This window comes from Eurosta solidaginis, chromosome 5, assembly GCF_040869045.1.
Source record: "Eurosta solidaginis isolate ZX-2024a chromosome 5, ASM4086904v1, whole genome shotgun sequence".
Classification (NCBI taxonomy): domain Eukaryota; kingdom Metazoa; phylum Arthropoda; class Insecta; order Diptera; family Tephritidae; genus Eurosta; species Eurosta solidaginis.
Window position 1 is genome coordinate 28,563,398 of NC_090323.1, and position 17,932 is coordinate 28,581,329.

The 17,932-nt window shown below is 35.5% G+C and overlaps 1 protein-coding gene across 8 annotated transcripts in view; it reads left to right on the forward strand.

Moving 5' to 3' along the window:
- The window catches only part of bbg (big bang), a 753,080-nt gene that overhangs the window by 675,877 nt on the left and 59,271 nt on the right, over positions 1–17,932 (forward strand). The window contains exon 2 of one of the 8 annotated variants that reach the window (XM_067756839.1): positions 16,017–16,085. The exons of the other annotated variants lie outside the window; for them this stretch is intronic. The gene's annotated coding sequence lies outside the window, so the exon portion shown is untranslated. The remainder of the gene's footprint in view (positions 1–16,016; positions 16,086–17,932) is intronic. 8 annotated transcript variants of the gene reach the window in all.

Genomic DNA, 17,932 nt, shown 5'->3' on the forward strand with positions numbered 1-17,932 from the left:
AAACGATAAGTTATCGATTTTTCATAAAAAAGTTTCGACTTGTGAAAAGTAAGCGAATTTCCGAAAGGTAAGCAAATTTTTATCAAAAAGTTATCGATATTTTATCGAAAATAATCGATTTGTTGCTTAAAGATTTCGATTTCTTATCGAAAAGTTATCGATTTCTTGTAACAGAAGTTAATGATTTGTAATCGATAAGTTATCGATTTTTCATAAAAAATTAAATGTTATCGATTTATTTTCAAAAAGTTATCGATTTAATATCGACAGGTTATCGATTCGCTAACGATAACTCATCCGTTTTTTACGAAATAGATACCGACATAGCTTTAATATAAAACCGATGACACATTTGTAACCCTTCGATAAAATGGCGCATATTCACCTATTTTATGGTTTAACCCTTTCAATAATGTACCTGAAGTAGCAGTCTGACACATATTAGGCAAATTTTCCCAGATAGCTAACTTTGCAAGAAACACTTTGAAAAAGATGGAAAGTCCTTGAAAAATAGATTTTCTGCTGGGATAATATGTTTCAGCAAGCTGTTGCTTAGGACTCATTAACCCATCGGTATTATTTATTCAAATATATTGACTGTTGTGCCATTTTTGTACACCAATGTGATGATATATTCCCTTTTTGTGGCCTTACCCACATTGATGGGATATATAATCCCAAATTAGATCTAAAAAGGTTTATTTTCACTCGTAAATATACGCACTTTTCAAAAGCACCATCAGATGGAACCATAACAGCTGATCGTGAAAGGAAAAAATTCATAAGAACCAGTGGGACGCAGCTTATTCAAATAGGGCGGACAGTTTTTTTTTTAATTTCTATAGGGATGCATAATCCCTATGGTAGTGAAAGGGGGTCGCCCCTCGGCAGTGTTTGGCAAGCACTCCGAGTGTATTTCTGCCATGAAAAGCTCTCAGTGAAAACTCATCTGCCTTGCAGATGCCGTTCGGAGTCGGAATAAAACAAGTAGGTCCCATCCAGCCAATTTGTAGGTAAAACTAAGAGGAGCACGACGCAAATTGGAAGAGAAGCTCGGCCTTAAATCCCTTCGGAGGTTATCGCGCCTTACATTTATTTTTATTTATTTAGTTTTCTAGACGTATGTACACCTGTTAGTTGACATATAAACTTCAAAGTTTTTCCACTGAGCTTCACAATAAGCATTCTCATTCAGCATATCTGTTTTCTTTTAAGGAAATTGCGGTGGTGCCGACGCATAGATTGGACTGTTCGGGGAATTACTTTTAAATAATTGTGTATAATTTCTGTAGTCTTTGACAAACTGAACGATTTTTTGTCTAAAAAAATTGACGCTTAATCTCAAATGCAGACGACACAATGCGGCCTCCGCCATCGCTGGCTTCAACAACCCGCAATTATTTCAAATACTTCGAAATCGTCACAGTCATTTCACACATTAATTTTTTAGCCTTACAGGGTATTATCTACTTTTTCAGTTATTTTGTGCTTCTCTATTTTGCTTACAACGCTATTAGCGTCCCTCTTCTTATATCAACACCAACGGCGAACATTTTATATGGTCTTTTGCGGGCATTCTTGCGCATTCTGTTATGCCTTTTTTTTCGTAAATGAATGCAAAAGTGAACGAATTAAAATTTTTTTTATTTACATTTACTAATACTAAAGCGCAATGCATACTTCCACTTATATATTCCAACGTTGGTATAAATGTATCGCATATGTGCATGTGGCTTCGGAAAAGCCCAAGCGTACTTAAATATATATGATCCAACTTTAAGTAATTTTATTGTTTTAATGCAATTTTTATCGCAGTAACACTTGTCTTTATTTATAGGTATATGTATATACCTTTGTACCAAAACCCAGCTGCAAAAACTGGGTAATGAGTAATTTATACCTTACGAAAACTATCAAAGCTTTTACAAACGATAGATAGACGAAGAATGCTAACGAAGTAACAACTCTTGCACAGTAATGAATTAGGGTAATTCTGAGACTTAGACTCGACTCAGAATTTCTTAGTGCTACAATCTTCTATCTCTCTATTGGAATAGAGAATACAGATAATTGTCAGTCAAATTCAATTTTCTTATTTCCACATCGTACCAATACTCAACTCAAATGTTCTAGTCTCAAACTAAACCACTTTCTTCTTGGGTATGCAAATTTTAAAGTACTTCAATGCCCCTTTGTTATTTTCGTGTTACAAATTCGCTATGCATTGATTCATTCGCTCATTCAGCTGTTCAAAAGTGTTGCTTCAACTCGTCCACCACCCCAGGTTACTCTTGCATGACGTTGTCCGCAAAAGCAGCTGTCGTCAAAAAAAAATTATAATACATCCTTTAAAAAAACACAGAGAGCAAAAATGTAAGCTTTTCTTTTGTTTGTAATTTAGTATTTCTTAAAAAGTGGGAAATACGTTAGACATTTTTCCATAGAACTTCTTTTGAGTAATAATTAAATATTGAATGCACTAAAGCTATTTTCCACGACGCATTTCTCAGAAGTAGTGTAGAGGGTTAACGGAATATGCATTAAATGCTTATAGAACCTTCTTAACTAGTTTAATTATTGAGAAATCTAATTGCATGAGTGAATCAAAAAAAGAATTCGTGCATGAGCACTTGGTAAGGGAATGGGACTACATTTTAATTTTGGATAAATCTTTAAGTTCGAAGCTCACTCGTCTCAACGTTCAATTGGTAGGCTCAAACTTGCATATTTCAGCTCGATCCTCAAATAACGTGAACATACGCGAAATTTTAAAGAAGATTATAATCCATACCAGAGTTATTAAGGAATGCATTCCATTTAGAATAATTATTCCTTTAATTAGTGGATTGCAATCCTTTTTTGTTAGTCCGGAATAATGAATAAAAAGTTTCAGTCAATATTACTTTTTGCATTCTGGACTAATAAACACTTTTTTCTTCTATTTTTTTAATTCCATGGATTGCATTCATTGGACTGCAGTGAATTGCAATCCTCTTTTGTTAGTCTGAAATAATGAATAAAACGTTTCAGTCAATATTACTTTTTGCATTCCGGACTAATAATCCCTTTTTTTATTTCTCTTTTTTTATTCCATGGATTGCATTCATTGAACTGCAATACTCGCAGGAATGCATTCCGCAATCCTTTTCATTCCTTTTGCTTTTCAATGTTATTATTCAGTTGCGAAATGCTTTAAAATTTTGTTATTCCATAAGAGGAATTCTTTTAAATCTTATTATTCCACATGAGGAATGCAAAAAGGAATACCCTGCAAAAATCGTTGGATCATGTGGTCCACTGGAGTACTTACCATTATACTCCACTGTAATGCAGCAACGGACCAACTCATGGTTCTACACGAACATATTGTAAGCCGAGCATGGATCGTTTTTAACGATTGTAATCACTACAAGATGTTTATTGGACGGTGGGTACTCCATGGATTACTCTGATGTAATGCGGAGCTGGAGTATATGGTCCAGTCCTAGGACATCGCAATGTTAACTGGACCATATTTTTTGTATGCATTTTGGTTAATTTTGGAGCACTCGCTTGGTCCATAGTGAGTACTCCATACATACATGCATGGAATACTCGCGATTTTTGCAGGCATTTTTGCTGGGTAGTTAGTAAGGACTAACAAAATTGAATAATGGCTAAAGAAATTAATTTACTATTCCAAAAAAAAGGAAGAAAGGCTGCAATCCAAAATCATTAGTCCAGGAATGTGAATGCATAGATTGCATTCTGGGGTAATTGATTTCCATAACAACTCTGATCCATATTGTCCAATTTGATATACTTAAGCACCGTGGATCCAGATGTGCCACTGACGTGTTTAATATTTTCTCATTCCAATACATTTTTTGTTCTATGAATTTTAGGTGAATGCTACCATGAAATGTGGTCTGTAGTAACACAAGTCTCATTCAAACCCCAAATTATAATGCGGTAAACATATGACTTGGCAACCAAAGCTCTAAGAAGTTTTTTATAAATCTTTAAAAAAAATTTTGTATATATATATGCTTTGAACTCTTATGCTGACTCCGAATATCTGATCCAATTTTAGATGGTACATATGTCTACCAATACCCACAAGCAATATGAGTCTGTAATCGAAGCGAAAGACCATTGCACTACCCACTGCGGTACAAAGACGGCTTACAAATAATTGACTGCGCCCATTTAAAGCTTCAATCTTTTTGGTAGCATCGAGCAAGTTTTCGGTGAGCCTTACCCGGCCCTAGACGCTTTTTGGGAAATCATTATCTATTTTGTGGAAATTGGTATAAATGCCCCTATATATCCATCCACTTTTTTCACCTCGCCCAAATATTTCTGCATACAATTTGATACTTTTGTTATAGTGAGAAAGGATTCTGAAACATATGATGAAAATTTATTATTAACTAAGCGTATTTCAATACATCTCTCTTCGCACAGAAGGTTATTTACATTTTAAGGCTTAGCTAGCTCGAGAGAAATACTTTTCATGCTTGCTGTTCATTATATCGAAATGATTGACGTCAAAAACCTCAAGCTAACCCCTGGTCAGTTGGGGTCATAAGTGTTTCCATTATGTCACATTACTGACAAGTAGTTGATAAAGGAGTGCGTTATCAATTTTGTGCCCATTCATTTAATTAAATCCAGTGGTTTCACGCGCTTTGGCATTATTTATTGATGGGACGCCTGTTGGCAAACGAAAATAAAATGTTAGCAAATTAAATTTGAGTGTAAAAATTGTCATACCGTTGAGCAATATCCGTTTTCACTTATTGGTCAATTTAATTGTCACTTTGTAGTCAAAACGGATGGCAAACGTATTTGACGTTGTATGACAAGCCGTATTCATTAATATTGCCGAGTTTGTGGTCAAATTGGGCATAGTGACAACCAAGCATTACATGCAATTAAACTTTTAAATATTTGTTTTAAAACTTTGTTCAAATAAAACGACATTTACAAAAAGCAGGTTATGTATTTGTTTACCGTGAACCAAACGCTTAAAAACGTTCGTTAGCATACCTACGTATTCATTTAAGGCAAAATAAGTCCATTTCCTAAGACTCCACTCAACCGATTTTAATTAAATTTCCAAGATAGCTGTATAAACGCCCAGAGAGTGCTCCTATTCATTTTTTTTTCGGGACGTAGGTAATTGACCAATGAATTCTAGCGAATAGTATTTAGGGGATGCGTATGCGTTCATTGGTAGGTTATTGCTTAGATTATGAGTGGTGTGGTGGTAACGTGCTCCGCCTCCCACACTGAAGATCCCCGGTTCAATTTCCGGGCAAACCAACATCAAAAAATATAGAAAAAAGTTCTTTCAATTGGAAAAAAAGCTTTTCTAAGTGGAGTCGCCTCTCGGTGGTGACTTGTTAAGCGCTCTGCGGCTATTCTGCCATGGATAGCTTCTCAGTGAAAACGCCCTTGCGGATGTCGTTCAGAATCGGCGTACAACATGTAGGTCCCGTCCGGTCAATTATTAAAAAAAAAATTAAATAAGCGCGACACAAATTGGAAGAGAAGCTAGGCATAAAATCTCTTCGGAGTTTATCGCGCATTGTTTTTATTTGTGAGACACTTAGGACATCTGTTTTCCGAGCCACTACCTGGAAGAACTAGGAACCAATCTATGAGAAAAAATCTTATTTATCTACGGTGAGATTCATTGTATTTCGCCTACATAAATAAATATTTCGAACATTTTAAAATTGGCATATCATCAAGTGATACTTGTTACTGTTGTTGTTGTTGTTGTTGTTGTTGTTGTTGTTGTTGTTGTTGTTGTAGCGATAAGGTTGCTCCCCGAAGGTTTTGGGGAGTGTTATCGATGTAAAGGTCCTTCGCCGGATACAGATCCGGTACGCTCCGGTACCACAGCACCATTAAGATGCTAGCCCGACCATCTCGTGAACGATTTATGTGGCCACATTAAACCTTCAGGCCACATCCTCCCTCCCCACCCCCAAGTTCCATGAGGAGCTTGGGGTCGCCAGAGCCTCGTCTGAAACAGGATTCGCCGCGCATAGGTGAGGTTGACAATTGGGTTTGGAGAAGCTATATATTACGCTGGCAACCTGAAGGGTTGCGCTACACAGCCCCTTGAATCTGGTATTTTAGTCGCCTCTTACGACAGGCATACCGACCGCGGGTATATTCTGACCCCCTAACCCGCTGGAGGGGGACACTTGTTACTCACTTATTGATGATCTCAGCAATTTTTTCACATGCCAATTTCGAGCAAAAAAATTTATGTTTTGATTCTTTAATTAACTTATTAGGTATCAGCTGATAAGCTTTTACATGATTCGTAATGGACAGAGTGAATTCTGCCAGCGCAACAGCCAATCATAGAAAAGTCTTAGTCACTTTTTGCTAAATTAAATTACACAAAAAATCGATGACATAAGAAATAACTTTTTTCTATCATAGTTACTTATGTGTTCATACATATGTATGTACATGAGGGTGGTCCTTATAAATCTAAAGTACCGATTTTTTCCAGTCTTTCCCCTTCAAACGGTAAAACTATGGACATAAATATCACACATAATATTTGGTTCCCTTTGAAGATGATTAAGTGATGTCGCACTTTGACCTCTATACGACTTTGACCTCTATATAACCGTCTCGAATCGGGACCGAAATTTGCATGTGATATTTTTGCCGTTAATATGACCGTTTGAAAGGCTGACACTGGAAAAAATCGTATATTCGATTATTAAAGACCATCCTAATATGCATGTGTTGGTGATTACTTTTATATATATAAGAGTATCTACTTAGCTTTAGTAAAATAATAATTGTTTCACCTTAAACACTCAAGGTCGTCTTTTTCCTTGAACAAAATGCATTAAAAATGAAGTACGAATGCGATATTGAATTTAATTAAATTTGATTTCTTTGTTTACTTTTCGTATTGCTTAAATTTATTTATGCGCAATTATTCTTTTGATTCTGAACTTTAAATGCATACAAAGTATTTTATTTGTTGACATGTTTTATTTTTTTGCAATCATATTCATATTTTTTGTTTTGTTTACACTAGCAAAACACTAACGTCAATCAACTTGATCGCATTTGATAATTTCAAGTATCATCAAAAGTGTGATGTAACTAAGGCCTATAAATGCGAATATTTTTTTTACAAACAGTAGGGAACAGAAAAATAGCAGTGGCAATTTTAATCAAATTTCGTCAATTGAAATTTTCTTTTTTAACTGTGCCAAAACCGTTTTCGAAAAGATTCGAAAGTTCGAGAAAAATTAACGAAAATTTCAAACTTTTTGCTTAGAGTATTTCTGAATATTTTTGAGCATGTAGTTTTGTAGTCCAATAAATTTTGATTTAACAAAGTGCAAGTTATATATCTCTCAAAGTTCGTATTGATTTTTGACAATTTTTTCTCCAAAGTGTGAACATTATCTTTTAATTTACGAGATGCTGAAATGCCTTTCAAAAAAAGTTGTCAAAAATCAATGCGAGTGTTGAGAGGTATATAACTTGCACTTTGTTAGACCAAAAATTAAGGGACTACAAAAATGCATGCTCAAAAATATTCAGAAAACTCTAAGTAAAAGTTCGAAATTTTCGTATAGTTTAAGCGAATTTATTTTACTTTTTGAAAACGCTCTTTTGATTTTGGTTACACAGTTTCAGCTACAAAATTCATTGAAGTTTTTTCTTAAAATATCAAATATGAAAAAATAGGAGTTCCAATGGACAAAATTTGATAACAGTTGCCACTGCAATTTTTCTTTTCGCAGGTGTACAAACTTTTGATTATCACATCGTTCGTGATCGTTCGTATGTTTATATGAATAAGCTATTTTTTTTAATTATCAAAAAATTTATGCATATATTTTTAGTATATATTTATTATCAGCTCCACCTGCATAAAAAGCTTGCTGAAAGCAAAGGTAGTTCAATTTCAATTCTATTATCAGCTAATGGTTGAAATACATTTTAATTAATTATATTTATGCGCGTCACCAATTAAGGGAAATATGTATCGCATGTATGTATAAAAAATGATAAATTTGGAATAATAATAGCTTTCGCTAATGACAAGTTTCCTCTAGATAACAATTGCTAAAATTAAAAGCTGATATCATTCTGTTCAAACGACTTTCAAAGGCCGCCAAATGAGCTAAGTTGGCGATATAAATCAAGATCTTTTGCTATAATAGAACTAAAGATACACGATTAAAAATTTAGCAAAGCGAAATTGGGTTTAAACTATATCTTATATGGTATCAATTTTAAACCATAGAAGTTTACACAAGCAATTCGAATAAGAATAAAAGCTATGCGATCCGTCGGAAAATTTTCTGTAGATGTTGTCCGAATCAGAGTTGTATGCACCCAAAGAACAAAATACCACAATCAGGCCTGTTCTGAATTCCGACTCGGAATGAAAAGTAAAACGACATTGATTTCGACTCGGTTTCTATTTGGTGTTGTCAATTCCGATTGTAAAAAATCGATTCGAAGTCGATTTCGAATCGTTTTCATTCCGATTCGGTAACCAGTTTAATCAGCTGTTTTTGTTTATGTGTTTTGTTTTAAGTATCATAAAATTTTATTTTAATTAAAAAATGCCTGCAGATATGGTTTTTGGATACGCAGACGCAAGAAGACGTGCTATTGTGCGTGCGAATCATAAAAATGCGCTTGATCGGAATTCAGAACAGGTCGACTTCATTTCGATCAGCATCGATTTGTTTGCCTAATAGATTTCTTGATAGAAGTTTTTAAAGAAAGATTTATTATGCCAATTTAACTCAAATTTAAACAAAGAAATACATACAACTCTTCCAAATAAAATGAAGAATTAAAAAAAAATTATTTGAAAGACAAATATCGCAACATTTGTGTATAATCTGCCAATTAATTTTCATTCCGACTGCTCAGAGGCAATACTTTTCAAACCGATAATTTTTGGTCGGAATCGAAATTGAGAACACCAATCCATTTCGATTCCGAAAAAATTGATCGGAATCGGAATTCAGAACAGGCCTGAATGTTCTGAAAAGAAATGCTTAGCTCCCCTAAATAAAACGAAACGAAACAGCAATTCTGCTTCAAATTTTAGATTTTCAGTAGCAAATTTAAACTTTTTTGTTTTGTTTTAAAACAATTTTGGAATCTTGTTTATTTACTTACTTACTTACTTAATTGGCACTTAATTGTTTTAATTGTTGTTGCCGTCCAACAAGTCGCACCATTCGTTTCTTTGTTGGGCCAACTGCCGCCAATTTGTTACGTTTAAATCATTTTCCACCAGGTCCATCCAGCGGTGTGGGGGTCGCCCTCTTCATCTGTTGCTGTAGGCGGGTTCCAAATAGAATACTTTCATAGCCGAAGCATCATCTTTCATTCGCATAACATGATCTAACTTACATAGTCTCTGTGTTTTAATTCGCTGCATTATTCGCCGTCACCGACGCGTAGAGGCCAGTAAACCTTTCGAAGTACTTTTCTGTCGCACACTCTCAGATCCGCCTCACCTGATGTTGGCATGGTCCATGCTTCTGCACACTATAGCAGGACGGGTACGATAAGTCACTTGTAGAGCAGGATTTTCGCTTGCCGAGATAGAGGACTTTACTTTTCAATTGCCTACCTAGTCCAAAGTCGCATTTATTGGCAAGGCCGATTCTTCGCTGGGTTTCAATACTGATGTGTTGATTAAGCCTTTTACCGGGAAATCGAATTCAGACATAACAGCATATTGGCAGCTCCCTTTCGCGCTGGCGAAGACTATAAAATCGACGAAGAGGTGATGTGTGTCAATTCTTTTTTCAGTATTGTCAGGTCTGAAGCCGCACTAATAAGGTCCAATCAGCCGATTCACGGTGGGCCTCAATCTTTCGCACAATACGCTTGACACGACCTTATATGCGATGCTAAGAAGATTGATTCCGCGATAGTTTGCGCAGTCTTCGGGCATGCACTCGTCCGACCACATTTTGCATAGAAGTTGATGCATGCGTCTTACCAACTCCGTGCGGCCCTATTTGAATAGCTCTGCAGGCAATACATCACCGCCCGCCGCCTTTTTATTTTTTAATCTGGTTATTGCTTTTCCGACTTCGTCATAGTTGGGTGGGGGAACATTAATTCCATCCATAGCGGGTGATTCATCGCTCTCTCCACTTAGGAGCACAGAGAAAGTGTTCCCTGCATAATCTTAGCATTCTCTGGACATCGGTTACCAGGCTCTAAATTCCAACCTTCGCTTACGCTAAAACTCCATCGCCAAAAATATCGAAAACACTATAATATGCACAGAAAAGTATGCAACATTTTATTAAAATACGAGCCGGACCCGGGCGCATTTTAAAAAATAAATGTAAGGCGCGATAACCTCCGAAGAGATTTTAGGCCGAGCTTCTCTTCCAATTTGCGTCGTGCTCCTCTTCATTTTTCCTACAAATTGGCGGGATGGGACCTACTTGTTTTATGCCGACTCCGAACGGCATCTGCAAGGCAGATGAGTTTTCACTGAGAGCTTTTCATAGCAGAAATACACTCGGAGTGCTTGCCAAACACTGCCTAGGGGCGACCCCGCTTAGAAAAAATTTCTTCTAATTGAAAAACCTTATTTCTAAAATTTTGATGTTGCTTTTCCCGGGGCGTGAATCCAGGATCTTCAGTGTGGATGGCGGAGCACGCTGCCATCACACCGCGGCGACCGCGCATCTTGCTCAACCAATATAAAAGTCTCTTATCAAATATCAACAGAAATCGGCTGTTCTATCAATCAATTAAAACTTACAGCTTGCGCTGCCATCTAGCGTATGGTAGCAACTGCCTGTAATGCACTGCAAATATTCACAATAGTGCCATAGTACAAATAGATTTCTTTGTGTGCCCACAATCGTTTATTTTTAACAAATTATTTTAATAAAATATAGCTAAAAAAAAAAAGCACTACGACCAAAATGCCCAAATATCGCTCGAATCTCCATTTTTACAACCAAAACTTTATTTATAGATTTGGTTTCCAAATAAGAGCGAAAAAGGGACCCTTAGATAAAAACAGCAATTAGAAATAATATACATATATATGATATATACGATAGTCTCCAGGAAAATACGGCCTCACTCCTATACTTTTACATAGGACTTAGGCTGTTATGCGTTATGGTCATATCATACTACAGGTCGCCGTTTTCCTACGATGGGCCCGTTTTGGCTAAGATGGGTCAAAGGATGTGTAAAGAAAAAGATAGTCTTGATAATTGTTAATATTTTCGAAGCTCAAATTTCCTTGATGCATTTGCAGGCGATTTGTTGTTACAAATGCGAACGGCTAATATAAATTTAATTAAACGCCATTAGTTTTTGGTAATGAGCAATAGGATTGCAACAAATTTGAAGACTCTGTAAGAGAAATAATAAGTGTAGTTAGACAATTTACAAATTTAAATTACAACTTACACACTGCAACACTTTCGGACGAAATTACGAAAGTATATCGCAAGATAATACATATTTGATAGCTGATTATAGCTGACTTTGTTTGCGCCCCTCGCTGCAAGTTTAAGATTTGAAACTCTTAAAATTGTCATAGTTAATTTGCGCAATTAGACCATAAACTTTGTATCACTTCCTTATATGGCAGACCAAATGAATGAGAGCACAAAATTAAAAGACACTTCAGGCCCTTTGCTATGAAATTTGGTTAATTGTAAGTTTTACGGAAAATTTCTATTAATGTTCAAGTGGAAAGTTAAGCTTTATAGGTCAACATAATGACGCTTAACTGTAGTATGAAGATGCGACAGTGAGGCACATCAGCAGTAGTAGAGTAGACACAGTAGAGAGCAATGAGTTTGGGGTGATGACAAAAATTGTTGATGGTACACTTTGAGGAATTACAAAGCAAAAAAAAAAATATGGCGTGCGTGTAATTACGCCTGTTTTTTTCTTACAATTGTACATATTTACAACAAAAACCTCAATAATCATTCTTTTACAATTGCTTGATATTTTGTGGTTTTTAATACAAAACAATATAGTAAGGCAAAAAAAAAATAAATTTTATCCTAAAACAAAAAAAAAAAATTTTATTGCTCTTGATGATCGCCACTAAAAATAAGTTCTTTATGCCATTGTTTGCCCTTTTTTCTTACAATTGACTGCATTTCGTTTTTGTTACGCCAACTGATTGTCAGCGCGTAAGGTAATCAGCCAAGCAGTCAACAGCACAGCTGCGGAACTTAACGCCTTTGTTCTATTTGGTTAAGAATTAAACTTTTGCCATTGCCACCAAGTTGTGCGATAAGTAAGAAGGGCAAAGAAGGCAGGGGTGAAAGTGGCGTTGTTATTCTAGTTCGCAGTTGGCGGTTAGTTGGTAGTTGGCGGTTGGCAATGTGGTCAACATTGGCCATCACCTTTGCACTGCTATTGCTTGGCAACTGACCGCTGTAGCTTAGCTGACAGTCTGACTGACTGACTGAGTGCTTACTTTACCTATGAACTGACTGCATCAGCTGCCGGCAAAGCCAAGTAGCAGCGCCTATTATTGAAATCAGCCAAGCGTGTGGTTTGTTGACGCGACCGCAAAAGGCAACTCTATTGTAGCAAAAACAAAAAAGATTTATAAAAAAACTATAAAACAGAATATTATATTAACCCCGATGAGTTCTTACATATAACTAGGCGCGGTATACAAAAAGGATTGAGATTAGGCTTTTTATGAAGACGTGCGCAAGTTAGCATGTGAATTCTATAAAAATATCATAAACACAGTGTAATCCGGAAGTGATCCTGTAACTGTCCTGAAAGTATTCTGTATTGTTCCAAAACAATCTCGAAATAATTCCAGAAGTAGTCCAAAAGCGTACCCGAAAGAGTTCTTCAACTGTCCGAAAATTGTTTTTAAACAATCTCGAAATGATTCTGAAGTTTTAGCGAAATGATACCTACACTAATTCCGAAGTGATCCTGAAATTTTACCGATTCCGTCCTGAAATAGTCTCGAAACGATTCTACCGCGAGCCTGTAATTGTCCTGAAATGGTTTCGAAATAGTCCTGAAGCGATCCTGAAATTGTTTCGAGGCGGTTCCGATATAGTCCCAAAATGATTATAAAGTCATCCCAATATTTTCAGGAGACGGTACTGAAGTAGTCCCAAAATAGTCAAAGAATATGCGATACAGTTCATCCACAGGGAAAAAGATGCAATTAGATCCATATTAGTTGATATACAAGCGCAACAGCTCCGAACATAGTTTAAATATTATTCTGAAATAATAGTGAAAAAATTATGCTGAAAACAACTCAGAATGAATTGGTACTCAACTTCTTTTGTTTTTTCTCGAGCTCGTTCATTAAACCGTGCACCGAAGCCTGCGGTACCTTTAATTCAAGAACTCCCCATCTGCATAATAACAATGTAAGACGACGTCCAAACGCTTGAATATTGTTTTCATAACATAACTTTCTTGATTCGCAGCTGCGTCCTTTTAAAAGTTCGTAAGATTTGAACTCAAGCTACCATTACCTTGATTTGTATCTTTTTATCGCTTAGCTCTACTAAATGAATGTACTAAACAAGAAACGTCAAATGCTGTTTTGCATTGTTTGTTTTCACAATCTGTACAGAGCGGCAGCTAGATATGCTGAATAACCAACAACCACTGTAAAATATAAAATATTTATTAACAACAACAACACACAATTAAACTAGCAAAAATTATCGAATGCTGGTTTTGTTTGGTTTGTTGTCATACTCTGCACAGTACGGCACAAAACAACTTTTGCTACTTTCTTTTGTATTTCCTTAGCCTGACGACAGAGTGGACGCGAGAAGCGTTGTTATAATAAAACGATAGAAGGCTATGGAAATTATTTCTTATGGAAAATTCTAAAAGATGTCAGAGTCCTAGAAACGTTTGAAGCTTGTAAAATATATGAAAATAAATATTGCTTCTTGTCGTGCATAGCGAGCACTCTGTTGTTGTTGTTGTATTAAGATAAAGACATTTCCAGAAGGCTTTAGGGAGTGTATCGATGTTGATGGTCCTTTGCCGCATATACATATATGTATCTGGTACGTTCTGATAACAAAGAACCATTAAGGTACTAGCCCGAGCACTCTGTCGCCCGCCTTACCGTTTAGATTTTCTAAATGAAAGAAACTAAACAAAAAACATAAAAATGCTGTTTTTGCATTGTTCGTTTTCATACTCTGCCCACTAAGCGGCAGCTAATTGTTGCAATTTAAAGTCGATTGCATCGTATTTTATGTGCCACCTTTTTATTGGTATGCTGAATAACCAAAAACAACAAAAAACAATACAAAATATTTATTAACAACAACAGCAACAGTATAAAATTTTTAAAATTCTCAACAATGAAGGAAGTGAATGAAATATTTGCTGCATTTGTGTTGCTTAAGTTTGCGCATAGAATCTTCTTCGTTGTGGCAAAGCATGGAAAATTTCGAAAATGTTGTAAATGCTTTTGAGAAAAACATTGACAATAAATACGCATAAGCGACAAGTTGCTGTCAATGCGGTAGTTGGTTGTTGCTACGAAAACAGCAACTACAACGCCAGAAACATTAGTAGTGCACTTAAAAGAGGCAACAACAATTAAAATAACAGCAAGAAGTGCAGCGGGAGATTAGAATGGACTACCGTTCTGTACGGCAAGAGATCAAACGTATAAATGTCGACTGATTGTTGTTTTACTTATATGTACATTTTTGTGCTTGATTTTGTATAATACTGTACTTATTGTTGTTGGTATTACTATTGTGGTTTTTCGTTTTGCTTCCATACATTGTTTTATTTTCCTGCATTTTATGTCAGACTTAAGTACTTAGATTACTGTCATAGCTACGGTAAGAGGCTAGTTTGCGCTCAGATATAACTGGCGGGTAAAATCATGGCCTGATTAGCCTTTTACTCAGGTACGTTTTTATATTTTTTAGGATCTTAAGTTACCACTTCTCCCACCACTAGATCCAACGAAAGCCTTTATCTCAGGCAGTCCGGCCTTCGTCTTTGATCTTCAATATCTCACCAACATTGATCACATAGTTTCAATCTCCTGAGTGGATTCTGTCCAAGAATTAACCCTCGGTTTCTCTTTAAAAAATTTTAATCATCCATTACTCACAACAGTAAGGTTAAAGTATTAAAGAAGTATGGGAAAACAACTTTATGCGGCTTTTTAATTAAAAATATATTTAAAAAAATATAAATTTTCCAGTTTAATGCAGAATGACTCATATACAGCAGCGAACGTAAAAATAGTTGTGGAAGTTTTTATCAAATTTCGTCTACTAAATTCTCTTTTTTATATTCGATATTTTACTTCTATAATTTTTGTAACCGAAACTATGCAAGCCAACCGTAAAAGAGTTTTCGGAAGAAATCCCAAACTCCAGAAAGTTTTACAAAACTTTCGAACTTTTTATTTGGTTTTCTCTGAATTTAAGTCTAATAGATCTCTCATAATTTGCGTTGATTTTTGAAAATTTTTATCTGACTGGGTTTTCAAATTACAAAAGTTTCACACTGCGACTATTACTAGGACATGTTTCTTAATTTCACTTCTTTATGAGCTAGCTTTTCGGTTTATAAGTTTTGAACTCGGTCCTCTCATTCTTCTGAACCCCACCCGGCACGCTTTGTAAATTGACTCTAAGTATTTCCTTTTGGTGCTATTCTTTTATACACAATTTTGGTATATACATACTCCATATTTTCAAACCCAAATTGTGAGGAATATTTTTTGGCTCATTCAAGAGAACTTGATCAGTTGTATTGTATTTAAAACAATGCTTTATTCGGTTTCGTTTACATAATGTCAATTACATAATTATTCGAAGTTTTTTTTAAATATCGAATATCGACTTCTTTTTTCGTGCTCTCTACTGTACATACAAAAAGAAGTTTGCATTTAATTACAAATAAATATAACTTAATTATTTATTTTTGCAATAAAACTAATTAAAAATATTTTTCTTGTATTTTCTTTGCAGGTATGTATTGATTTCACGGCTAAGAAAAAAAATCTTTTTGCTGAAACTTTCGTAATTTATGTAATTTAAGTAAGTATGTTATAAAATTAAAATATATTTTTAAAAACTGCTGAATATATTATATAAACTGAGCAGACGAACGCAACACCCCAGTTCGCATGGTCAAATGGTTCACTGAGCCGACCAAAAAAGCACTGATGACCGAAATAAAGGGCCGTTGACTCGAGCATCCCTTAAAACTGAAATAAATAGCTAAAAATCTTTAAAAATGTTTGCTAAAATTGAAATGTTTTGACATGATGTGGGTTTTCAAGCTAAATGGACTTAGGGATGGGACACAGCACGTAGAAAGTAGAAAATGCTCCTTTCATTTTGTGTGTTTATCAATATAACTGGGGTTCACGCAGTAGTTTAAATTCAACCACTACACGCGACACTACCTCCACTTTCCTTTGCTTTTTCCTTTCATCCTCATTTTCCTTCCTTTCATATTCTTTTCTTTCCTTTACTTTTCTTCCCTTTCTTCCTCTCCTTTTATTGCCATCACTTTCCTAACTTTCCTTGGCTTGCCTTTCCTTTCATTTCCTTTTATCTCCTTTCCATTCCTATGCTCATTTTATTTGTATACCTTTCATGAACATGAAATGGTATATTAACTTTGGTCCGATGTTTGTAACGTTGAGAAATATAGAAGATATACTCACCATTAAGTATACCGAATTGTTCAGGGCGACGAACTGAGTTGATATAGCCATGTCCGTCCGTCCGTCCGTCTGTCTGTTTGAACGCAAGCTAGTCCCTCAAATTTTGAGATATCTCAATGAAATTTGGCACAAGGATGTATTTTTGTATTATATTAGACATTTGTCGGATCCGGACCACTATATCTCCCATACAACCGATCGTTCAGATAAGACGATTTTGGTCATTCCTGCCGCAATTTAGAAAGTATAAACGTGAACCTCGGTTATATATTTTCTAATATATCATAGAAGATATTCTGAAAAAATCACTTTGATAGGAGCTATATATAGTTATATCCCATACAACCGATCGTTCAGATAGAAAGATTTCTGGCCATTTCTTCCTTAATTTAGAAAGTATAAACGTGAAACTCGGTGATATATATTTTAATATATTATAGAAGATTTCCTGAAAAAGTCACTTTGATGGGAGCTATATGTATATAGTATATACTAGGGCGGGTCGATTTAAAAATCGCTCATTGCTCTGTGAAAATCGTATTCTAGGGATCAAAATAAGAAACTTTGCCGAAGGAACCATACCTCTGAAACGAATTCTGATGTCCCCCCCCCCCCCCCCCTTTGGGTCGAACTTTTGGGTAGGGGCAATTTCAATTCTACCTGCTGTGTCTTGTGGTGGCTTAAAAAAAACAACAAGCAATTTTACGATCTGCAATTGTGTCACAGTGATATCTTCATTTTTTAAAACGGTTGAATAAAAAACCCACACAACTATGTTTACGACATGCAAATGCATCACAGTGATGCCTTGGTTTTAAAAGGGGGTTGTAAAAACGCTAATTTCTAATAATTTTTTTAAATTTCTTTTCTATTACTAAGTTAAATTCATTTTTTCATTTACATATGTTCTGACTAAATAAATTTCTAAAGAGAAAAATAAACTCCAAAAAGAAAAAAACATAGGCATTTCAAAGTTGGATTTTTCAAAATTTGTCCCTACGACCCAAAGGAGGGGACATCAGAATTCGTTTTAGAGGTATGGTTCCTTCGGCAAAGTTTCTTATTTTGATCCCTAGAATATGATTTTCACAGAGCAATGGGCGATTTTTTTGCCTCCCCACAAATCGACCCAGCCTAGTATATACCTATCCCATACAACCGATCGTTCAGATACAAAGATTTTTGGCCATTTCTCCCTTAGTATCCAATATA